The 27,433-nt window shown below is 29.4% G+C and overlaps 1 long non-coding RNA gene across 1 annotated transcript in view; it reads left to right on the plus strand.

Annotated features, from left to right (window-relative positions):
* Positions 1–12,708: 12,708 nt before the first annotated feature.
* LOC147801252 (uncharacterized) overlaps positions 12,709–27,433 on the plus strand; it is a 33,260-nt gene continuing 18,535 nt past the window's right edge. Inside the window, exon 1 of the long non-coding RNA XR_015430103.1 lies at positions 12,709–13,229. This is a non-coding gene — a long non-coding RNA (uncharacterized LOC147801252). The remainder of the gene's footprint in view (positions 13,230–27,433) is intronic.

A 27,433-nucleotide genomic window follows, 5' to 3' on the forward strand; every position in this document is an offset into this window, starting at 1 on the left:
CAATGCCAGAGGCGAAAAAGGCATAAATGAAAAAACTTTACTTTATATGCATAAATTTTATAACTTCTAAATTATTATTTAGTTTTACTTCCCATTCAGGGATTCTAAATGTTCAACATTGATATTTAAATCTAAGTTGCATCTTTTTGAATGAGCTAAAATATCAACTAATTTAATTAATTTTTCACTGTTTTTTAAAAAATTTGTGGACTTCTGGCATTTATAATATTTACTTAAAAACCACTATTTTCTTTTTTTTTAGTGGCATAAAATATTGCGCTTCTTACCTATTAGTTATGAATTCAAAAAAAAATGAGTGCGAGATTGTTAAGCCAAAGTAAATAATAATTTTTTTGATATTTTTCTACGAATAAAGCAGTAAGCATATGCCTGGTTGCTCATTGTTTCTCACAGGAGAACTTATCCATGTTTGTTGAAATTACTTTTTAAAACTTAAAAAAAGTGAATTTGTTGAGAATTTATAACATTGTTTATATTTGAATTCAAAACATAAGTAAAAAAGCGTCGAAAGAATAGTTAAATATGTTGGCTTGCATCCTTGGAAATATTTTTAAAAAATAGGCAATTTAAATCAGGAAAGACCCTGCATATTTTTTCTACACACTATAGATTTAAGAGATTAATAAAAAAAGTTTAAAACTCTCACGCTTAACCTAATTTTCAACGTAATAATTTTTAAACCGAGAGCAAAAAGCGAAAAAAATGATGGAAAAAATTAAAAAATATTTGAACAAACGTTATCGTCAATAAGCTTAAGGCTTTAAGAATTTAAAACACTATTATTTTTTATTATTACGCCGCTTTGCATTTTTAAAAGCTAACTGAAAAACTTAATTTAAAAAGTCACGCCCCGTTTTTTAGATTAATTATTTAAATTTTATTTCTTTTAGCTAAAGTTTCTTGAAAGTTTTTCTTGTGTGTAAATATAATTTTCAGCGACTGGGTTCGTTGGAGTTTTTTTATATTGCTTTTGCTTACCTAATACAGTAATTCGTTTTACGAAATTTAAAGCAGTTTTTGAGAAAGCTCCATTTAAGGTGATTTAAAATATCTGAGCACTCAATTTTCGAAGAAGTTTATCAAAATTTATTGAAGCGGAGATAATAAATTATGTGACTCAATTATGATAGGTTTGATACTATTTTGAAGATGCATTAAATATGTTTTTTTATTGCAGGATGATTTCTATGCCAGAAGCCAAAAACTATAAATGTTATTAATCGAGTGCATTAAAAAATCCTTATCATTATCAATAAAAAAACACTTACCGTTTGTAAGTAAATTGTGTTACGATACTTGTTAAATGCACAAAAATTAGAAATATCTGAATAACTTTTGATTTTAACGGACTCACATGTTATTTTAGAAGTTTGAGAAATAGTCCTTATACTTTTTTTTCTTATCGTAGATCGTGTTTTAAGCTACGAATCAGTCACAGAAATGAATTTTTTCTGAATAAAAAACTTTTTTTCTCTCGATATATTCGGATTCTTAACTCTTAAAATATAGCAATCAGGGAAAAATTTAACTGTTTGTTTAATTAAAAAAAAATCGAAAGTTTTGATCCTATAGTGTAATTTCATTTTCTCCTTTTCCCTTAATTTTTTTCTATTTCAGTAACATAACTTTTGGCACTCTATTATGAAACGCGTTTATCTACAAATAATTACACTAAAAAGTTATATTTTCACTAATTATGAATTATTTTTTTATTATTTAATATAATAGTGGTCAAAAACTCTCATTGCTGTGATACATACAAAGGTTTACATAATTTTGACTTATGAAAAACGATACAACGCGATCTAAAAATTAATCGGAAGAAGAAAAAAATATTTTTTTAAATTTTATTAGCTACGAACTTTTCCATCGAGTTCACTTTCTCGAGTTCCATCGAGTCTCATCGAATTTAGCATTTTTCAATTAAAATGGCCTTAATTAAAATAAGAGGAATATATCAGAACATTTTGCTCATGTATTAAATTGAATTGAATTGAAAAATACAAAATATTAAATAGCATTAAAAACAGTTAGGTATAGGATAATTTTTCTGACAAATTTATCACAAAACCATGTTTAATACATTTCTTAAGACTTAAAATATTTTTTGACAATACTTTAGATGTTCATCACCATTCTGATTTTCATCTCGGAACAAGTTTCAAACGGAACAAGTTACGAATTTGTTCCGTTTTCCTATAATGTTTTTTATAATATTTTTTATAATATTTAATAATTTTGTTTTTTTATAATATTTTTAAGGATTGTTTTTGTCCACACTAGTCCGCTACATTGAGCAAGTATGAATTAGCTTGATGACATAATAAGCATTCATATTTTTACGGCTTAAAACGGTATATCTGAATTTAAAATGAAATTAATTTGATGTAAGCTTTACTGAAGAACAAATGTTTACATATTTGAATAAACATACTAATTTGTAATCAAGAATTTCACTATTTTAAGAAAAACATTTTAAGCGCAATCAATGCATTTGAAAAGCATTATTTAATTCGATTTATTTGGAAACTATTTTGAAATTTGTTTTCTATCTTATCTAAAAATTTGAATTATCAATTTTAAATGTGTATTGAGATAAAGTTCTGGTAATTCTACTTGTTACTGGCAGTGAACCAGCTCAACCATGTGAGAAGAATAGTTACTGACGTAACTACTTCTTTTCATGAGGTTTGAGAAAAGTCTTTTTTTTCCTGGAAAAACGAAAGATCCAGGGTTTCAAAAAGTATGGCTTTCTTTTTTCCATAATTGGACATCATAATCCTTAATTCTATAAACAATTCCCACTCTGTCAGTATAATGCTCAACATTATGATATTTTTTTATAAACTTAACTAGCACTAAATCTTTAACTTTTATTGAAAAAACATTATCAAGAATTTTAATTCTTCAACATCTAATGTGACTGATGTTGAAATTCTGATTCCTTTCAGAGTCAGAGTTAGCAAATAGGGGTTTCTGCGTTGCTAAGGTTTTGGATTCTCTTGAAGAAAAGCTTTTTCATTCTTTTTTTCCCTTTTACTTTTTCTCTACCTGCAATGAGTTTGTTGCTTTCCAAAAGCATACAACTTTCGCATTCTCTGAAAGTGCTTGCTAGGTTTTTTTGTTGAGAGGCATTTTAGATAGCTTATTTCTCTTAAATTGACAAGTACGAAACCAATTTCAAGATAATCAGTTTTAATAATATGGTCCGATAAGCAACACATGAAGCGCATAGCTTAACACTATTTCTCTCACTGTAGCTATATAGACAACTCGCGAAACAGATAATGATACCATTCGTTAATGCTCTGTTTTAATTTAATGTATGACAGAAAATAAGTATGCATTAAAAGCTTTTTTTCTCACTTAAATGAATTAATATTGAATTATATCCTTTAAGAAACTTATTAAAACATCTTCTTTAATCTTTCTTAATAAAAACCCTTAAAAAGTAGAATAATATAAAGATTTTGAGCTAAATTTTTCACTTGAGATAAAAACCACTACCTTTAAAGGTATATACATTCTACATAATTATTATTAACTGGAAAATAAATAACATCGAATGTGTTATATTTATACCAATTCATATTTCTTTGAATGGGGCCAGTCCGGACATGTTCCACACTTTCCCCTCAAAGGCATGCGTTTGCTGAAGCCTAATGCTGGCTAATTGAAACGTTAAAAAAGAGTAAAGATAATATTAAGTTGCTTTTGCACCTTAAAAACCTTATTTTGCAATTTTTTTACTAAATTATCCACAGTGTGATTATGAAACTGTACATCAGTGCTGCCAATCTGCGATATCTCTTAGAGGAAATTTGACCAATAATTAAAAAGGTATTCAATATACTCACTCTAACCCCACATCCACACTAGCTCCCCTCTCCTCTATATTGCATGAAATTTTACTTAGCTAAACATTTATTTACGAACACATGCACTTTTTTTATTTCCAAAAATCTGATTAATTTTTATCTGATTTGCTCAAATAATTCCAAAGATCTGGCGAAATACACAAAAAGTAGAGATAATATAATAGGGTCCGAATGCTCGATAATGCTCTTATTTCGTATTCTAAAATAACTGTGTAAATAATTAGCAAATTCAATTATTAATTCCACTAAATAACTATTAATTCGCGCATTTAATTTCTAATTCTATAAACTGTGTAAATTAATTAGCATATTTAAAATTTGACCCATGAAATATTAAGATTTTATCATAGTACGTGAAAAAGCGATCATCAGATCAAAAGTTATTCAAGAGCACCAGAAAAATAAAATAACTTTAAATAATTTTTGTTCTAGGGTCAGATTTTGTGTATTTACAGCTAAATTTAAAGGTATGAAAGTTTGCCTGCAAATATGTTTTGTATATATATTTGCTAATTAATAATTAATTGAAAAAATTAATCCCAAAAATATGCTTTATCTAAATAAATGTATTTTTTTCAACAGTGGATATTTAGCCATAAAATGATAGGGGTATGCCTAATCTGGAATATATGGTTATAAGAGATTAGCTATTTTATGCCCCCAGACTTTTGCATGGGAGATGAACCTCCCTCAAAACCGTGGTAGCGGAACACTAAACCCACCAAACTGACAAGGGGGCAGTTTTCCAGGGATAATTTATTTCATGTTATTTCAGTAATCAGCAGGACACACTTAGTTTTTATTTTATTACTTTCATGATAATTTATGATAACGTAATTTCTACCATTTTGAAATGATAGCTAGTTTAGAGTATCATTCGAATGAATTTTTTATTTGCTTTCTTTTCTTCGAGTTAAAATAACCAACAAATTTATGTTATATGGGAAAAATGGGCTTTTCAAGTGTTGTTTTCACTTAAGATTCTAGAAACAAAAATATTGTGTTTCAATTATACATATGCATTATATTTAATGTACTAAGCTAATTAATGAAATAATAATAAAAATGAAAAAAAAATCATAATAAAAATGAATAAAATTAATGAAATAATGACTAAAACATATACAAAATTTCACCCTCTTTAAATAATTCTTTTAATAGTACAATTTTCAATTAAAAATATTAATTTAAATTTTTTCGTTAAACATTTCCTCAAAAATAAAGTTAATATCAAATAATATATTGAATCCTTCAAAATTATATGTATGGTCGTAGTAGTCCAGTGGTTATAGAATTTTTCTTCAGTTCGGATAAGATCGGGATTCGATCCTCTCCTCCGCTAAGACCCAGCGAATGCATGCCATATACATGCTCCTAAAATCTGTAGATTCGAAAGTCCTGTGGTCGGTCTCTGAGCAGCACCATGAGTACAGGGTTCTAGAGAAAACTTCCTTCTCCTTTAGATAGATCTCTGTCTAAATTGAGGAAGTTGCTTAACGAATGAGTTGTGCTGCCATCTATCCGAAAGATTCTGAGCTAAGACGTACTTTCATCCTTGTGGTACACTCTTGACAAACGAAAGGCACACCTTCCTGATTTAATTCAGGAAAGGCCAATGGCTAATGAACTTGTCCAAGTGTCATTAAAAGCAACAAAAAGCGAAAATATATTAAGCATATATTTTCGCTTTTTGTTGCTTTTAATGACACTTAAAATAATAATTGAAAATAGATAAAAATTGAAATAAATAAAACTAAAAAAGAAAAAAAAAACAATAAATAAATAAACTGAAATGCTGTAACTCAAAAAATTTGTATTTTAAACTGTAAATTTGAAATATTTCAGGCAGCATTTGTTTATTGATGACCAAAACATTGAAAGAATTGAAATTGCTAAAAATAGTTGTTCTGTAAGGAACATTTTCAATTATGTGTATTTAAAAAAGATTAATATATCACTTAATGTTCAATAATGTTTTACCTTGACACTTGGAGAAGCTCAAATATAAAATAGTAAAAAGAAAAATGTTACATTTTAAGGTTTTGAGTTCCTCTTCACTAAATATTCCAATTTTTATAAGTTCATAGCTTATTTAAATTTAATTAAAATAATTTTAAATGGACGAAATTTTTTTTATAAAAAAAAGTAAATTGGTTCCTAGGGTAAAAAGGTTCTTAGAACAAAACTTTCTAAGAGAAAAAACCATTTTGAAGCCCTTTTATACTTTACGATCATATTGAAAATAATATCTTCTCCCTTCTCTTTATTCATGGTGAAATATTTTGTTTCGAAAAGGGTAAGATAATTTGAAGATAAAAGAATATAAATTGCGATCCCATTGTAATCTTGGCTTTTTAAAGCTAATAGAAAATGTCAACGGGTTTGAGTGACGGCGTCTAGTTGTGTGATCATCGATTATTTTTATTTAACCTTGAGTGTTTGACATCTTTCTTCTTCAATTTTACTGTCAACACAATTTCAAGCTTTAATGAAAAGTTCAAGACTCATATTATTGTTATAAAAGCAATTGGTTTAGTTACCCTGAAAAGGAAATTAAATGAAACTGTCACTTAATTTGATCTTTTATTATGGAGCTCTGTTAAAATGATACATTTTCGAGTTGGGTCTTTTTTTTTATGTAAGATAAAATTTATAGGTTGTTTCAAGCTAGATTAACGCCAAAGAACGCAATTGTAATGCGAAACCAGAATAATTTTTGTTTTAGTTTTTTTCCCATTACTAAAGTTTATTTCTTATTTTTAGAGAAGGAGAAATCAAGGGATGTTATTTTATTAAGCTGAAAATTTTAAATCCAATTTATAAAGATTTACTTTTTAATTGAGTAAACTATAATTTTTGTAAATTACATTCTCAGAAAATTTGTTGCCTTAATATCGGCACCTCTTTAACCATGATGCGATATACGTTTACAGCAATCTTAAGGATGAAGAGAATAATTTAAAATTTCAAGCTAAAGTAAACATCGTGAAATCAAATTCAAGGCGAAAGATAATGTGATATAACTTAGCACCATATTCAGATGATGAAAGTTTGAGCCATATTATGGTTCTTTCCACTCTAAATGTGAAACAGTGCTAGAAATAATGATTGTAGTCATGAAAATCTATTGTTACCATGGTAGTACACTAACGTAGGTATTTAAATTTATCTTTTTGAAGTTATACATTAAATGCATGTTTCAGCACTTTTTTTGTGATTTTACTAATTTTTGAAAATACAATTCCAGGAAAAAATAATTTTAGAAAAAAACTTTTAATAATTTTAGAAAAAAAAACTTCATACTGAGACCCATGTCTCTCAGATAATGTAATAGAGATCTGTTTTCAATTATATTATGAAGATTTGGTTTGATTTCCTGTGATAATCTAAGTTTATAAATTTTTATAAACCCAGAATAAATTAAAATAAATTTTTATTTATTATTAATCGTATAAATTTATACGAATATTAATAAAATAAATTCTCATTATTAATCGTATACATTTTTCCTCGTTTGCATTTTAATGAATTTGAAATCATATTTTATGTAATATTTCTAGCACTTTGGGACAAGGAAACATGACACATGAATTGATTGGTCAGAAAAATCTACATGTGGTTGGGTAGTTAGGTTGTGTGGTGCCAGAATCGGGAACTCGTTATTCAATACAAGTTGTGACAGTGTAATGCACGGATGGTATATTATACTGCAAGGAAACATGCCCTGTTTTTTCGAAAACTACAAAATATGATGACACGTTTTGAAACATATCTTGTCTTCAAATTTGACAAAAGATGAATCATAATTATCTTATCTTCATTAATTTGTGTACTATCAGAAGTGTCTACTGACAATAGAAGTCACGTAAGTCATTGAAGAATTTTAGTACTTAGTATAGTAGGAATGGTAAACTTTTAAAAACAAGAAGTTAGAAATTTGAGTTTTTTATATAATATATCAGATTACGACAAAGATTGTAATATTAAATAAATAATCCCAAGAAGCTAGAGTGGTAAGATATTACTTGATAAAAAATGTGATTCTCTTCAAAAATATACAAACAGGAACTGAGAGTTGACATGTTTCAAGCGCTCAAAATTAGACGCCCATTTTCAAGACTTACCAGACGTGACTGAGAGGAAACAAGAGTGATTTTAAGTAGAAAACGTGAAGTTACCAACGGAAAAGAGAAAAATGAAGATGAAAAACAAAGCTGGAAAAACCTAAGTAGCTGAGAGAGAAAAAAAAAGAAAAACAAAACAAGAAAAACCACAGAGGCTGAAAGGGGTGAAACATGCTATGGAGTGGTGTTGAGTTTGTTAATATGCATACTGATTTCCTTAGGAATGACATTATTTTCTCACAACTTTTCCATAGCTCTTGGAAATACATTTTACCCTGATTTGCCTCTCTCGGCCACTGTGGGTTTTCTTGTTCATTTTCTCATCTGTTTTCGGTCTTGCCTCCTGTGGTTTTTCTAGTTTTGTTTCTCATCCTTATTTTTCCTTTTACCATTAGCAACTTTGCGTTTTATATTTCTAATCACATTTGTTTCTTCTCCTTCACGTCTGGCAAGTCTTGAAAATGGGTGCCTGTTTTGTGCTCTTCAAATATTTCCAATTTTTCTTATTTTTGAAGCGAATTATGTTTTTAAACAATGCCAAGAGGGATATTGTTTCAGGTTGTGAATTTACCGAAAATTCAGACAGCAGCTAGGTATATTTATTTCAGCTTTTATACAGATCAAGTCTGGTTTGAATTAACGATCCATATTAGATTTATATGATCCACATAGGATTATTGCCTATAACTTAATGAGGTTAGCACTTTCACACAAAACGTGGTTAACAGTGAGCACCTTAAGTGCCATCTTAAATGTAAGAAATTAAGAACGTGCCGCTCTACTTTAATTTAATTCTATTGTTTCTAGAATTTTTCCCTCGCTTAAAAGTTTGCAGTTTACAATTTTCTGAAACTCAATAATCGTGGATATCTACAGACTGTTATAATGAAGTTGGATCCGTTGTTTTTAATGACTCTTAATCAATTTAAGCACACCAGCCATTGACCCTATGTGAAAGAAGGCTTTTCTTTCGTTTGACAAGAAAGTGCTGCAATGGTGAAAGTACGTCTTTGCTCAGAGTCCCACGGATCTATTATTCACACTACTTATTCGTGAAGCCACTTCCTCAATTTAGACATGGATCTGCAAGGGAAGGAAGTTTTCTCCCGATTTCTGTATCCATTGTATTTCTCTGTGACCGATCACAGGACTTTCGATTCCATAAATTTTACGAGAACGTTTATCGCATGCCCTCAGGTCCCATCGAGAATCGAACTCCAACCCTTCCGGAACGAAGTTCGGAAGTTGGTTCTTTTTCACTTCAGCGTTTTAAGCTAGTTTTATGAGCTGTGATATGCTTTAGTTTCTTTGTAAAAAGAATCTGCTTTGATGTATCGGGTTGTTCAGAAAGTAATTTCGTTTTTTTGACAGAGGATTTAATTGTATTTTTTCGAAACCAACTTCACACTTAAGCCGCATTATCATGATATGCTTTGAAAGCTGATATAGCAAGGCTTATGTGTGAAAAAGTTCAATTAATTCTACGCAGTAGTTTTTGGTCGGTGCCCTTTTAAATATGGAGAGCAATGAACAGCATTTTCGTCATATTTTACTTTCTTACTATAGAAAAGGTAAAAATGCTGTTCCTGCCAGAAAGAAATTTACCGATGTGTATGAATAAGATGTGTTGACAGTACGCCAGTCACAGAATAGGTTTGAAAAATTTCGATCCGGCAATTTTGATGTCGAAGATGCGCCACGTTCTGGGAGGCCCGCTGAACCTTATAAAGACACTATAAAGGCATTAGTTGATGCAAATCGGCAAATAACAACACGTGGGATCGAAGAGAGGTTAAATTTATCGAATTCAACTGTTTATGACCACTTGAAAGGCCTGTGTTTAACCTGGAAGCTCGATGTATGGGTGCCCCATGTTCTCACGGAGAGAAATTTGTGTCGTCGCGTTGAGGTCTGTGATTCGCTTTTCAAAGGTCACGAAAAAGATCCATTTTTGAACCTCATCATTACTGGGGACGAAAAATGGGTTGTCTATAACAACGTCAAACGCAAGAGATCGTGGGGCAAAAAAGATTAAACGGCTCAAAGCATTTCGAAAGCCAATGTCCATCAAAAAAGGTGATGCTGCCTGTTTGGTGGGATGTTAAGGGAATAGTTTTTTTTTTGAGCATTTACTGGATAACACAACACTTAATTCAGAAGTCTACTGTCGTCAGCTGGACAAACTGAATAATGTTCTTAACAAGAAAGGGCCTGAATTAATCAACTGAAAAAGTATAGTGTTCTACCAAGATAATGCGAGACTTCATACAAGTTTAGTCACTCGCCAAAAACTTTTACAGCTTGAATGGAATACACTGCCACACCCACCATATTCTCCAGATCTGGTGTCTTCGGATAAGTATTTGTTCTGGTCGCTACAAAATTTCTTGGACTGCAAAAACTTTACTTCTAATGAAGAGGTCAAAAATCACCTGGATCAGTTTTTTGGCAGCAGAGACCAAAAATTTCATGAGAGTGGAATCATGCTGCTACCAGAAAGATGGCAAAAGGTGTTGGATCAGAATGGCCAATAAATAATTTGATAAAATATTTATTCATTATACGAAAATTGTCTCTCATTCCCCCGCCCCCCCCAAAAAAAACGAAATTACTTTCCGAACAACCCAATAATTTAGATGTCTAAGTACAAAAAAAGGGCCTCACTGACCAAGACAGGCTTGCAGTTTCACCAAACACTCTGTAGCATGAAGGTAACAGGTTCACTTGCCACAGTAACCTTGGATCTATATTAGGGATGTACTTTTCTAACCAGGGCTATCTATTCTTCTTCGTGAAAGGGTCTTATAAGCGGTACTTTTCATTGAAAACACAAACCTACATATCTATGGGTAACAATAAATAAATAAAATCAAAATCGAACATATAAACGAGGATGGCAGTGAGATTAAAGTTATGAATGATCAAAAACTGCCTCAGATTTTGCTTCGTGTTTCGAGGAGAAGTAATATTCCTCAAAAGAATAGCATGTCAAAAAATCATAACCATTTTACTTTTCATTGTATTATATAACCGCTTTTGAACAGCCGACCCAATTTTGAGTTTACGACCAGCAATGTTCAACTTCGTAACCTTGTAATTTTGAGCCCAATTTATAAGACATGGGAGCTTCTGGATCATGTATTGGGAGGAATTTCCCTTCGTGGTGGACTTTTTCAGTAAACTAACCAGCATTTGCGTTACATGGTGGCTAAAGCCACGAAAACATCCTACGGTTAGCCTGATGGCAAAGGGATTCTAATCTATGATCGGTCGCCACTGAGGATATTTTACGTCAGCATTGAGATAAGAGCGAATCAGTTGCGGAATTCTTATCGACCAGCCATCTCTGGGATACATACCTGTGTCATCTTATTGGAAGGTGAACATAGGATCTACCCTCTGAGCTTGCACAGCTTTCTATTTTACTAAGCATTTATTAAACTGAAAGACTTGTGGCCCAAATTGCAAAATTATATCGCAAAGAAGGAACGAAAAATGCTCCCACGTTTCCAGCTGGAGTCGAACCCGCTAACTCTACTTCCGAGTTATCGGCAAATAAAGGAAATATTTCTACTACTTAGACCCTTAAAGAAGACTTTTCTTTCTTTCTTTCTTTTTTTTAAATTTGAAGTAGTATATGCTGGAAAATTTTATAAGCCTTTGGCCAAGTTGTTTGTTGTTGTAGTTCATTCACGTCGCACTAGAGCTGCACCATGGGCTATTGGCAACGGTCTGGGAAACATCCTGTGGATGATCGGAGGACGTGCCATCGCAATTTTGATCCTCTGCAGAGGGGATGGCACCCTCACTTCGGTATCCCGACGACCTGTAAGCGAAGTCGAGCACTTTACGGTAGAACAGTTTAACGAGGACCAATACCTCACACCCTCGGTCCCTACGCAGACTAATCCAAGTGGTTACCCACCCGCACACTGACCACTACCAGCGATGCTTGACTTCGGTGATCTTCTGGGTACCGTGTCTTAACGATCAGTCCACTGCGGAACTGGTCAAGTTGAAGAACGTATAGCATTTGGTTACAATAAAGAACATATAGGACAAATATGCTAGATGAAAAGTACAAATTCTTTACCAAATACATGGGCAAGTCAAGGATATGAAAAAGAAGGAATCAGAGATACTTCCAAGATTACGATGGGTATCAAAATAATTATCATGGCCTACTACATGCATTATGCAAGTATTGAGCAAAAGAGAAGGAATCAGCTCCGAAGCATGGATCAGGTGGGTTCGAATTCCGCTGTTACACTGGATGAATCTTCGTGCTGTCCTCCGCATTGTATCTGGCCTTCTACTTGACAAAGGTCTATAACCCTTAATTGAGCACACAAGCCAGCAAATATAAGTTATACTAATAAATAAATAAATAAATAAATTACGTAACATAACTATGCAGGTAGTAGTAGTGATGGTTTATTTACGTCTCATTAGATCTGTAGTATGGGCTACTGGTGATGGTCTGGAAAACATTCTCGTGGATGATGTGAAGCCGTGCTATCACAATTGCGATCCTTTGCGGAGAGGATGACTCTCCTGCTTTCTTAGTCCGATGACTTGAGTGCGAAGTAGAACAGTTTAACGAGGACCGATACCGTACACCTTCGTTCCTTTCACAGGCTTATCAAAGTGGTCACCCTCCCACGCACTGACCGCAGCCAGTTTTGCTTGACTTCGGTGATTTACCTTGTTATTTTTGGTGTGCGTTGCATTAGAGCTGCACAATGGGAAATCAGCAATGGTCTAGGAAACATCCCTGAGGATGATCGGAAGACATGCTATCACAATTTTGATCCTCTGCAGAGGGGATGGCTAACCTGCTTCTGTTGACTAACTACCTGCTCCCGAAGTGAAACACGCTAGAACAATTTAGAGAGGACTGATACAGCACATTATCGATCCCTTTGCAGGTTGATCAAAGTGGCCACACACCCGCACACTGACCGCAGCCAGTGATACTTGTGTCCTATTGAGAACCGTATCTTTACGATCAGACAATTGCGGGGCTCGGTGATCTACTGGGAACTATGTCTAAATGATCAACTCGTCATTCACAGCACTTCAATTCCAATTCCAAAATTTAATAGTCATGTGTATTCAGCAATTAATTTTATACTGGAGTTTATATTTGTTGTGTCTGTTGGAGGCTGTTTAGAGTTTAGATTCGAAATAGGTTGAAATATTGAGTGTGAGCTACTTTTATTATCTTTCGTATTTATATCTTTTCATATAATGTTTTGCAATTTTTCAAAAATGCATTGCAATTTCTGAAAACAATTTATAACTTATTTATAAGTCTGCTTTAAAAATTGATTTTGATTGATTCTTCTTTTAGATTATGTACTAAAATAATTTTCGAAAAATACAACGCATATCCACTCTATCTGTAAATTGTCTAGCCGTCATATATGTTTAAGTTAAACGACAACTGTCACATGAATCCAAATGAATTTTTTTAATGATTCGATTTTCTCTAAAAAATTTAAATACCATTGTTTATTTATGCTTTTAAGAGGGATAGTTTGAACACGAAAGAACATCAATCTAATATCAGAATATAAAAAATAGAATGAAATGAGAAAAGTTTTCAAAAGGAAATAAATTGAAGTAGGAATATTTTCGAATTTTAAGGAAGAAAAAGACTAACGTAAACTTTGTAAATCGTGTGTTTTTATTTAAATAAAAAAAAAGATGCATTATATTTCGCTAGGAAACACTATATCATAGAAAAGTTTAAGCAAATTTAGAAGCAAACAAGAAAAGAAAACGATATTTGTAAACGAGGGAAAGAATTTTAAAATAGGAATAAACTTTGGGAATTCGAATGAATAAAAATAATTATTTTTATTACTTATTTTTTACTTACATGCTCTTCAAAAAAACGTTGAATGCTTTTAATTTTGCTTTTGTTTAATTTTGTAGTAATATATAATCATGATATATAATTATATATATATATATATATATATTAACGCATGAAAAGATATGTGGTCATTTTGGTTCATATATCAAAAACGTATGCAAATCCTTTGAGAAATTTTTGATACTTGTAAAAAAGATTTAATAAAAATCTACAATAAACAATTCCAAAAATAATTTAAATAAAAATCTACAAACTAAATATAGGAATATTTATTGATACGAAGAACAAAAATCGAACAGTTACTTTGTAAATGTTTGCAGTGAAAATACGGGCATTTTTGCCAGAAATAAAATGAAACAATACAAAACTTTCAATTCAAAATCAATGATAGTAAAAAGGGCTCATCTGTAATGGGTTAAACATTTTTAGGTTTTTCTTAGAAATTCGTCCAAAAAATTAATTTTGAGAGCCCGAAAGAAAAGTTTTGAAGACTCCCAGTAGTCTACTAAAAATATAAATTATTGATATGTATCCCTGTTAAAAAAATAACGCTTTTCATTCCTCACATTTCAGAACGTTTTTCCTATTATCTATGCTACCATTATTATTTTAGAAGACCACAAGGGAACCATACAATCACACATTTCTGTTTAAAAAAATTCATTTTAAGCAAGTCATACATTTTTTTTCTAAGATCTGAAAATTAAATGATTTTTACTTTTTCACTACCAAATTCAGTTTGAACTATCAGATAAAATACACAAAATATGTGAGCTATTTTTTTTAAAATTCTACTCTGAAACTCGATGCATTTGTAATTCTACTTTTCTTTATAAAACGACTACTACTGCTGAATTTTTTGCTATTTGAGTGAATGAATTAAATACTCAGAGTTAGAATTTTAAATGATTCGGGAATTTTAACTAGATTGCTGATAATATTTCCAAATAAATGCTTGTTGATCAGATGTTGAAACAATGGTAAATGGTTCTATTTAATGAAGATGGATAAGAAATCTACCTAAATAAAGTGTTTTTCTTGTTGAAAACTTAGGAAATTAATCTTTTTTCTTTTGCTTCATGCTTTTCAAACATGAGTACAGTGCTCAAAATGAAAAATCATCGTTAATAAATTTTGCTCAAACAATCGGATTTTCACGAACAATGCGCCAATCATAATGGTTCAACGAGACAATCTAAAATATGCTGTTTTATTAGCTATCAAATTGCAGGATCAGATATAAAAATTTGTTTTTCTTTTACATTGTTTTACATTCTTTTTCGCTGTATTTGGACTTTTGATTGTCAATATATGGTGGGTAATTTATTAAATACGGTTCCAATAGTTTAGTCAATAGAACTGTCGAGAATTTGGTCTCCTTACTATTTACATATTTACGAGGACTTTCGCATAGCTACTAAACTTTTTAATCAAATAAAAAAATGCTTTTTCTTACCTTGGTTTAAAAATTCGTTTTTTCAAAGATAATTCCACTCATAAAAATTTTAATGACTATCTTTTATTAAAGAAATTTATATTAACACGAGGAAAAATAGTGAACTGTAAGAAATTTTATGCATTATAACTATTTATACTTTATATATTATTGTAAATGACGGAATGTAAATTTGGATAAAATTGGTTGTAAAGCTGAAGCAAATAAACAGACGACGTTAAAAAATTAACCTGGAAACTATTTTTTATTACTAAAACTAAACTAACCTAACTATAACTAAAGTAATGATTTCGTTAAAATTGTTTCAGTTAAAATAAATAAATAGCATAACTGAACTAAAAAATTTATAAAGTTATTTTTACATGTTTTTTTATGAAGATAAATTAATTTTATCATTGACTGTATAGGTTTGCTTAAAAAGTTTGAAATACGGCGAATTTTGCAAAGTGCATAGAAGATAAAAACCTGCTTGTTTGCTGGTCATAACTTAAAAGTGTATCCAATAAACACCTTTCAACTACTCTCTTTTTACTGTCACAATCAAATAGGTGTTTTGTACAACCACTTTCCACATATATCATTTTTCAGATTTCTATAGCGTTTTTACTTAGTTTAAGTATTAATTTACAAATCTTATTTTGCTGACTTTAATTTGGATATATATATGTATATATCGAATATTTATCAATATTTGATATATATATATATATATCAAAGGTCTTGATGGAATTCTTTTTGAGACTCATTATACAGTAAAAATTAACAAAATTGTGTGAAAATGTGAAAAGGGGTGTGACTTTTCACACATTCATTTTCTTTTATTTTAATGTTATGAAAAAGTAAGGATAACATTTTTTAAATACGCAGTGATGTTAATAACTACTAAGTAAAATTTATGAAATAATTACTCGCATGATATTTTTCATCACAAAACTAAAGAGAAAATAAAAATCCCCCAAGTTTTTTTAATGAATTTTTAGCAGTTATTACAAATGTTATTTTTATTCGCTTTAATTAATTACTTAAGTTAATTAAAACATTTAGTTTTAATTATATATGTGCCATGTATGGTCTGTTGCCCTTCATTCTAATACCTTTTAAAGAACAAAAGTGAATTGTAAATTACCTTCTTTTGTTGGTGCCTTGGTTGAAACGTTAAATCTCATAATTGCTCAGCTAAGCAAGCATAGAAGAAATATGTGGGATAGTTGTTTCTATTTTAGGAAACTATTCTTTTTTTATATATATGAGAGTCAAATATGTCTTAATAAGACATTTGTCCATTCAAGAGTGAAACAAAACTGTAATTAAAATGGAAATCTCGGTACCTGATTACGATACAATCAACTTTAATTCAAATTAAATATATTTTGCCTGATAGGCACAACAAAAGCGTCAAAAAGATTAATTGCGAGACTGAATTTGACATATAATGTTAGTCTATTTATGGATTGTAGTTTATTAATCAAAATGTTGCATTTGGTTTAAAAAAAAGGAACTACGAAAAATTATATTTTTCGAATTTTTAATAGAAAGATACAATATTTTTTTTTGTAATAAGATGCATGTGAGTATTCGATAAAGTTTAATTAATTAATTTAAAAAATAATAATTTCAGATAATAACAAATTAATTAAAAATAATAACTAATTTAGAAAATAATTTTAAAGAAATTAATATGTTTAGTATCACTAAAATTATTATTTGCAATATAGTTTGTTGTTACTTATAAGTTCAATTTTAACTTTAATTACTTAATCGAATTAAGGATAGAATTGAATAATTCTTACAAGGGAATTACGGATCTGTAGAATTCCTATTAAAATGAAATTAAACTAGAATTAAAGAGCATGGTTGAAAACCTTGGAAAGGATAAAAATTTGACGCGGCTTCTGCCCCTGGGGTAAAATAAGCTCCATAAAAGTTTCAGTTCATTTACTTTAAAACTAACAAAACTTTCCAGTTCAAGCTGATTCATGGCAGAATAGTTAGACTTTCTACGTTTTATTATGTAAGTAGGGTGTTCAAATCCCAGCTGAGACTTTATTTATAAGGGTGAATAGCAATTTAGTATGTTTTATTTCATTTATAAATTACTAAATAAATATAAATTCCATTTATAAATTATAATACAAATATATCATTTTTTAATTTAAATTATTCTTTAAAAACTTAATAATGAAAACGAAAAAATATGATATTTATTTTTTGTTACAAAATGTATTTTTTTATGTATTTTTATGTATTTTTTATTTTGTAACAAATAATTTAAGTTTTTATTAAATTTAGTTATAAAATGAAAAAAAGCATATTATTGTACTTGTTAGATAAGATAGAGAGAAGGAATAAACTGAAAAGAACTATTCATTGCATAACTGGAAAAATCATTTCATTTAAAATCAAATTAGATGGTTAATGCATTGCGATTATAATTACAAGTGGGAAGAGCAGATAGAAAAAGATAGAAAGAATTGATGTTCAAATGGTTTAGCAATGTACATAATTCGTATACAAATGCGCACGAAATATATAAGATTTAAATGAAGAGTATAGTAAAAAAATATTTTGAAATGAATATATGCCAACAATAAAATGAAGCAAAAAAATTAAAATAAAAAAAATGAAACGAATCTGTGATAAATGATTAAAATAATCCAGAGATAATTGATTAAAATATTCCCTCGCATATATTATAATTAAAAATTATTAAATCTAATTTTTTAAAAAAATTACTTTAATTTATATTGCTATTACTAAATAATTATCTACCTATTTAATAGATATAAAATTCAAAAGCTCCAGCTGGAATTTGAACCCCCAACCTTTTTGGTCGAGGGCGGAATGCCAAATCTTTTTGAAACGAATCGAGATGAGCTGGAAAGTTTTGTTTGTCTAAAAGTAAATTAATTGAAACTTTAATGGGCATATTTTTCCCCAGGAGCCGAAGTAGTGCCAGATTTTTACCCTATCCCAAGGACTTATACCACCCTTATGAAAATTGATGACTTGAGGTGATTTGAGGTTGTTTTGAAGTGGTAAGGTGGATTTGAGGTTTATTTGAAGTTTACTATAAAAGCAACCTAAAAAGTCAACCTCCCAAAGTTTATAATCAAGGTATATGAAGTTCGTTTTATTCACACTTTAGTTTGTTTTGAGGTTGATAAGAATCTACCTTAGAGCATCAAGACAGGTGTTTCAGGAGTGCAGGTTATTTTTCTGCACTTTTAGCAAATAAGTATATTTGAGGTGTGAATAATTTAGCAGAATTTCAATTTTAAGTACCACTGAACAAGATATCTGGTTGATTTTATGAGACGTAAATGTGAAATTGAGGTTTATTAATGATGTTATTTTTGGTGTAAAATATAACCTCGTTTTCTAGAAGAGGTGTATTTTTTAACACCTGTCAACCTCAAAACAACCTCAAAAATACCTTATTTTTTGAAAGGGCATGTTTTTTTTTTTCACTTAGGCGTACTTTCGTAGGCGTATTTTTTAATTTTTCAGCCCAGTCTGTTATTTTGAGTTTCAGAGTATTTATATAACAACTTGGTAAGCTTAAAATATTTTTTTTTGTTCAGAAAAAGGTATGATAAGTTATAAAAATTATTGCTCGAAATATAACATAATTTCGAAATTTTTAAATGGTAAAACATTTTTCTCAAAAAAGGATCTTTCCAGTGAAAATACTTAAAACAGATTTCATATGATAGCTTTAACACGAATAATGACACAAGAAAGGATAAAACATCCAAATTACCGTGTTTTTTTTCCCTTTCCGTTGCTCTAAAATAGCATCCAGTTGGATGTTTTCAGAGCGAGTTTATAACTCTTTTCTTGATCTCTGTCTTGCTCTGAGCATTTTCTTGTTAAAAATATTGTATTTAACGTGTATTTTTTTAAAGCAATTATTGACTTAAAAATATTGTCATTTTAATTTTTTTACTACAAAGATCATGATTTGACAGAAAAGTTGCATGCGTTGCACTTAAAAGGCTTATTTCACTTCATTCAATTTTTTTTTCAAGTTATTTTTTTGCTTCTGCCATATTATAAGAGCACATGTATTATCACACTTGCAAACATTTTTTAGGTCCCTCAAACGGTATTTTCTTCATGGGGGTCATAAGCTTTTATTAGTGCTAGTTCGCTTAAACAATAAAACTTATTATTATCAATTGAGTGAAATGACTAATATATAGTATTTTAAAATGTTTCAATTAATTAAAAATTAACAAATAAAAGTGCAGCTAATTATTTTCGGATCAGTGGAAACTTCAAAAATACTTAATTTTATCATGACCCGTTTATATTTTAATTTTAAAATATTTCATTGCTTTAGAAAAAATAACCAAGTCTTTCTAATTTAGTTGACTTCAGTTTACTTAGTTGACTATTAGAAATCATCGGATTAAATCGTTATTTTATGTTCTAGATGATTGTAAAATAACATCACCAGAATATGATCGGTGAGTATACTTTTCGGAAGAATAAAATTTTAATTAAATCAGATAATAGAGTTCTCCCTGATACAATGGCACATTTTTTAGAAAACAGAGAGTTTCATGATCTTCATAACACAAAACTTAAATATGATTAGGAATAATATTTATAGCATAAGAACTGGGGAGCTAGGAGGCGATTAAATTTTTCAACGCGTCAGTGATTTAGCTCTACCAAATGTGCACTAACAAATTACAGCGATTTCTGTGATGCATCTTGTTTTCTTTAGCTCTGTCTAGATACATTAATCACGCTAAAAATTTCGTTCGAACTCCATTTAAAGTTTTATTTCTGTAAGGATCATGTTTCGATAAAACAAATAAGTGTTGCTGTTTTGAAAAAAGGAAATCACGAAGACCTAACTGTGACAGCGAAATCTTTAATAATATTCAGCAGAAAATATCTTATAGAATTTTCTTCCGTTCTCTCGAATGGCATATTCAACAGGACACTCATACCGGCAACGTCATTTTATTATCATCTTGTATATAAAATAAACATGTTATTTTCCAACAGATGTATTTTATAACAGTGAAATAGTTTTAAAATTAATTTAAAAAAATAATCATAAACAAGACACGATAAATTGCAGCATTTTTAAAATTTTCATTTCATTGAAAAAAACAGCAGAAATTTTATTTGAAATTTTTAATTATTCTAAACATTAACAATATACTTAATCCGGTAAATTATTAAATACTTTTTATTGATTAAATGAAAGCGCATAAACACAAAATGTATCCAAATATCTGGAGCAGCTTAGATATAAATCTTCATATCTTCTCAGATATCTATTTTGAAAATTTTCATTAAGTTGAAAAAAACAGCAGAAATTATATTTGAAATTTTTAATTATTCCAAACATTAACAAAATACTTTATAAGGTAAATAATTAAAAATACGTTTTATTGATTAAATGAAAGCACATAAAAGCAAACTAAATCCCTCTATCTGGAGCAGCTTAGAAATAATTCATCATATCTTTTCGAATATGTATTTGAGAAATGACGAAAAGAATTTAAAACGTGAACGATTTTCTTGAAGGGCAGGTTCATAAAATGTGTCATGTTGCCAGGGGTAACGCAGAATAAAAATTGTAGGAATAGTATTTTCACTTTTCGAGAAATGACAAAAATGAATCGGGAAGATATTAATATAAAGAATCTTAATCTATCTTAAGCTGAAAGTTACATTACATGTTCGTGGTCCATTTTATATTCAAGTAATTTTCTTGTAGCATAGCTTTAAATGTTATAAACAAGATTTGTGGGTTGTAAATGTTAATGGTTATATTTAAATATTTATATTTTGCATTTTGAAAATCGCAATATAATTACTCGGATGGAAATTTCGGTTCTCTTTTAAAATTATATTATATAATGCAGTCTGTTCGTAGTTTGAAAAGGAAAATCGTATTTCAAAAGCTATCTTAAATTTCTTTTTCCAAGAATTTCTTATTTTTATACTTGTCATCTTAATTATAACTGATTAAATGCAAAAACAAAGTTGATTTGGAAACTAATTGCTTTATGATAAGCTTTTTAACTCAAATATACCGTAAATAGTAATACAAATAAGTTTTTTTTCAATTAGTAAAATTTACTGTGTCAAATACTTCATACCAAATTATTAACATTAATTATTTCGAATTATATTCACATTGTATGGTTATAAATATATTTTTTGTATTTCTTTATATACGAGCTACAGAATTTAGTATAACATTTACTTCCTAAATAATTAGGAGGAAGTGTTCCCTTTCAATCAATATCAATTTTGTTATTCAGAATGTGATATTCAAAAAGAAAAAAAATAATAAATTTTGCGGAAAGTAGATGCTTTTACCTATAATTATACTTTTTTAAAGAATTTTGCAATGTGCTTAAGAATTATTTTGAAGGAGAAAAATTGGTCCAAATAACAGCATAGTACCTTCAATCATGTGATTTTACTCTTTTTTTTAAATTTAAACGATTGAAAACTCCTCATGTACCACAAAGTATAGCACGAGGCTTACAGAAGTAAGTAGAAAATAAAAACAAGAAAATTTAAAAATTTACATTAAAAACAAAATTGCGTAAGGCAGCAAGACTTTCGACACTTTTGACCAGTTCCGAAAAAACAGGAGGTCAACAAATAGAAAGACGCCTCATATCTGTCTTTAATTTAATTCGGGCACTCGCATACAGATTGCAATGAAGAAGAATGTGCTCAGTATCGCCGCAAGCACAAAGTCCACTGGTCACCATATGGAAACGAAATAAATATCTCTTAAAATTTCCATGGTTTGTTAATATTTGGGTTAATTTAAAATCACTTGCAAAGAATTTACATTGCAAACGGTGAAAAATGGAAGGAAACTTTTCGTCCAAAGCAACAAATTTAGCATTCCAGTCCGAAAAGATTTTATCTCTCGCGATACGCTTCCAGTGAGAAGCAGCAACAGACACCCTGAAATCTATTTCAACACACGTAACTTCCCTAGCCAATTGGTCTGCTCTTTCATTGTCCAAAATACCGCTATGGCCACGAACATAAGAAAAATGAATAGTTACGTTTTCAAGAGAGTTCAAAATCGAGTGAATTTCCATCGCAAACTTCTCAGTAGAAGCCGTGTCGCGTAAATGAAAAAGATTTTACTGTTTGGATATTAACTTTTTGGAATTATTTTTCCTCCAAACTTGTTAGTTGATTGAATTTGGAAGGCAATGAAAATTTAGCTTTCAAATGGCATGCACAAACAAAAGTAAATCTAATCACAGATAATGTTTAAAATATTCTATTACAGTACAGAACCCGTTATCCGGAAATCAGAAAACCGGAAAACCAAAAAACCGGAACGAAATTCGATTAGTTTTCCCGTCATTTAAAGAAAAAAAATTTTTTTTCCTCATAAGATTTTATGATTTTTCGTTCTTTTTTGAAAGGTGTTTACCTTACCATCATTTTGGAAATAATCATCAGTGTATTACTTCATCGTTTTTTCTTCTTTTTAAGGTTATTTCCAATTTTTTTTTTTTTTTTAGTTGGGTTTAACTATAAAAAAAACGGCTTTTTGTAGCGATTCAGAAGACCGGAAAAATCAGTTATCCGGAATATCGATGGTCCCGATTGTTCCGGATAATCGGTTCCCTACGTATTTGAAAAATTCATAAATGTATAGTTCTACTAAAAAAAATTTTTTTTTTCATTTACGATTTGTCAAGTCCTCTGTCCAATTTTTTATTTATTTTGATGATGAACCTTGTTTAAGTTCACTCATTCAAAGATAAAATATTTTAGGTTTGATCTTCGTTAAGTAAACATTTTGCATTGAATTTTTTCCCAGTGTAGTGGTCATTTTTTTAAAGGAAATATGTAACAAATAATCCTATAATGAATTTTTCAGACGCTCATTTTTGAAAAATTTAAGACGTTTGCAAAATATTTGAAATTTAAAATTGTTACTCAGGTAAGTTGGCATGCCCCACTCGCGAAATTCGCATGACTGATGTTACAGAGTTTGTAGTGCAAACAATTTGATATTCAGGTTACTCATGTAAAACAGGTGACAGTAGTGACATCTAATATCCTTACAGTTTCAGAGGTTCAGCAATAATTGTTTTATGCTCAATTTGTATTTGAGACGTTATTTTTAGCTTTAAAAGCTCTTACAATCACTTTTGTAAGAAAGTGACACCTTAATTTTAATTTTATTTTTTACTTATTTCACCATATTTCGAAAATTTTTAAGCGAATTAAAAAATTTTGCTTACAATTATAAAAATCATCTAGCTGAACATAATTACATGCAAAGACAACTTTTCATCTTCTAAAAAACTTTGTACTTTCTTTATTCGTTTATTTTATAATAGTCGAAAACATTTGAATTGAAAGGTTTATAATTTTTTACATAATTTTAAAGAATATTTTTTTACATGGCAAAATACAAAATTTGTGCGGAATTGGTTGAATAGTTCCTGAGAAATTGAATTTTGAAAATGCTTTTTCAAAATTTGATTTCTCAGAAATTAATCGACCGATTTCGCTTATATTTTGTATTTTGCCATTTAAAATTGCATTATTTAAAATGATATGAAATGATATACAAATTTTGGACCACTCTCCTAATCAAATTAATGGGACCATTTTTCCTGGATTGGGGCTATCTCAAATCCGAATGCATCGAAACAAAGGGATATTTATTTAGAGAGAGTGCGTTTTTGTGTTTTATTTCATAACTTAAAATATCGTCTGCAATACTAAATTAGCATATTTGAGGCTACCCCCTTGAACCATTAAGATAGATTTCTAGAGCGTTAAGATCCGATAGTTAGATCAAAAGTTGTTATGGGTGGTCTATTGTTTTTTTTATTTTGCTCATTGTGCATACTTTTAAATATTGTCCTCTAAATTGTTTTTACTTATCAGTATTCTATTTAGATAATTTCTATAAATTTATAGTTTGTATAATATTTATTTCAAATTGAGGATCATAATTATAAATTCTTGAAATTATTATACAGTAATTATATAAGTTCAGTAGTTATACAGTAGTTATATAAGTTATGCAGTTATTATATAAGTTCAGTAACTTACTTAAATAACTAAAAGAATTTCTGTCCCAGTAAAAAAAAAAATTTCTACAGCGAAATTTTTTTAACTGGAACCAATCATTTTCATTACATAGAGGGGCATTACTGCTAATATTTTTGCAATATTAATAGTTATAAGCAAACATGTTCTATTTCTACATCTGTTATAAAAGAATGCCTTGATTTTAAATTTAAAGATTTTTTTCCTTTTGTGCATTTACTGGAAATATAAAATTCACAAAAGGTATGTATGCCTGAGACAAAACTATGAATGCTAGATACGTCTTCACTATGATTTCTTTCATGGTGATATGTTTTTTCCCACAAAATCTTTATAAAAAAAATCGCTTGTAGATTTTCTGAGTGTTTCTCTCCTTTACAATCCTTTCTATGAAGAATGAAATCAATTTTCAAACTGAAAATATTTCAAAATATAAGAGATAATCGAAAATATTTTGCATAAAATTGGAAGCTCTGTGGAAGAAGATAATATTTCGATTTCCGTTTCTTCCAACTGATATATTTGAAACAATCTTTTAATCTGCAATAGAAAAAAGAGTGAAAAACACATTTACAATGGATAGAAATTTACTAAATATGCTTTATTTTTTCAACTTTATTCTTAAGAACAACTTATATCCTTTAAAAAGAAAAAAAAATTCAACTTGGCAGAATTTAATATTAAATTATAAATTACATTTTGTAAATCCTATCTTAAGGTAAAATGATAGCCATAGGAGAATTCAGTGTTAGACTTTAAATTCGAAAACATTTACAATATTTAGCTTATGCATGAAATTTTCATAAAAGTTTAATTTGTTATTAATTATAAATAAATTTTAAGTTTCTAATAAGGTTTCATTTTTGAATAAAATTTAATTTAATCAATATTAAATCTTTTATAAAAAAATAATTTTTTAAATGTGAAATATAGTGAAAATGATTGTTTTAAAATGTTTTTGATTATCAGAATTATTGGGTTGTCCGGAAAGTAATTTTGTTTTTTATAAAGATGAAAAATTTTAGGAACCGGTGCATCTCTACCCCAAACCCTTCAATTTTTGTGTGGTTGAATGATTTAGCTTTCGCAAATTCTTAATAGCGCTTTTTAAGAAAAAAATTGTATTTCTTTCTCTTGACCCATTGCATGCATGTCACGTAAAAATAAGTTTTTGAAATTTCTGCAATCCATACAAAAGTTTAAAAGGTTCGAGTGAAACTACTTTGTTTCCACTCTGTTTTTCAAACAAATTATCCATTCGTGGTTACCACAATGGTTCCGTATATAACCACAATGGTTCCGTATATATGTAATGCGTATATAACCACAATGGTTCCGTATATGACTAAATGATTCCGTATATATGTACTCTCAAGTACTGCAATCGTTTGTCGTAATTTTTTTTAAAATTGAAGTTGTAACTATAGTGACAAATTTGCTCCTACATTTATGAAATCTTGGCTACCTCTTACAAACTAAGGCAAATAACGTTAAAGAGAACAATCCTGCTGCACTGATGAAGGTTGCCCTTTGAGCATCTGAAACAGCTGTCTGTATTTTGTAAATATTCTTGTGCTCTTTAACGCTGTTTGCTTTAGTTTGTATTTTAGCACAAAGGTCGCCCACTTTGTGTATTTATTTTGGCTACCTCTTATTTTAAATTTTAATCCATAACAGGTGTTATACATTTCTTGGGAAAGTTTTTCCCCTGCAATGGGTTAACTAGGTAACTTCATAAATTCTTATCCTATTTACTTACAAGTTTTAACTAAATAGTTTCTGTTATGTTTAGCAAATTTTTTTTAAAAGTTTGTTTGAACTTTGCATTGATCAAGTCATAAAACTTCGATTACTACTTAAGGAAAAAAAACTAAAAATTTTTTGTTTTCGTATGCACACATATTGTAGGACATAAAAGGTAATGTAGGTACACATATTGTGGTAGTGTGCAAGAAAATCATAGAAATTTTAAAGCTCTGTTCGAAAGCTACAGAACTATTTACCGAATACTCTGAATTTTAATGTCGGTTTTCAATTATAACAGGAAAACGGCTAATAATAAAAAAATAAATGAAATAAAATAATTAATTAAATCTTGCAGAAAACTCACGCGGTAGACACAAGCCTTCCCTCTCAGAAATCTTGATCTTAGATTAAAAATGCTTCGACGAAAGGCGCTGCAAGTAGTAAACGTGTAAATCAAACAAAACTTTCATCAAAGTTTTTCTAACTGTTTTAACGAATGAAAATTGCAACTTAAATATTTATTATTTTGCACTCTCAGCTGCAATTATATGCCGTAATGTGACAAGATTCATATTCATTATCATTTTCTGACTTACAGGCTTACCATCTGCAACGCTATCTGTGAGAAGTTTTTGTACTAAAATTATGTACAGAGTGAAGACAAACTTATTTCCTGTCACAAGTCTTTGCTGCATTAACTGTTCTTTTTCTTCAGCCTTAACCTTTTCTCATATGCAAGTTTTGAATACCGGCAGTCTAATTTAGAACAACTTAAATATGGATTCCTTCGCTAATGTCAACACACTCGTATTATTACAGAGAGTTTCCTTTCTCATTTGATCTAATTTTGTTATTTAATTTTTTCGAATTGTGGAATAATGTTAAAAATACTTCATATAATGCATACTTCACATAATGCAAATCAATGAATTTTAATCAAACAAACCTCTTTTGAAGCAATCACAATGATGTTACCTCGCTTATAAAAATTTAAAGAAACATAAATGTTTTGGTACCTGCAAATAAGCAAACAATAGCTTTAGGAATTTAATGGCAATGCGTTTTATTTATTTCATTAAATTACAATCAATGTTGCAAATTATAAGCCGATTTGTTGAAGTTTTAAATCTATGAATAATTATACTGCATTTAAGAATTTATTGCTGGACCTAATTGTACTATTAAAATTCATATAACAATGGAAAAGGATTAATACATACCTTTATATCACAAAAGCTGCTTTATTCTA

This window comes from Parasteatoda tepidariorum, chromosome 11, assembly GCF_982258835.1.
Source record: "Parasteatoda tepidariorum strain Cologne lab strain chromosome 11, Ptep-v5.0, whole genome shotgun sequence".
Lineage (NCBI taxonomy): Eukaryota > Metazoa > Arthropoda > Arachnida > Araneae > Theridiidae > Parasteatoda > Parasteatoda tepidariorum.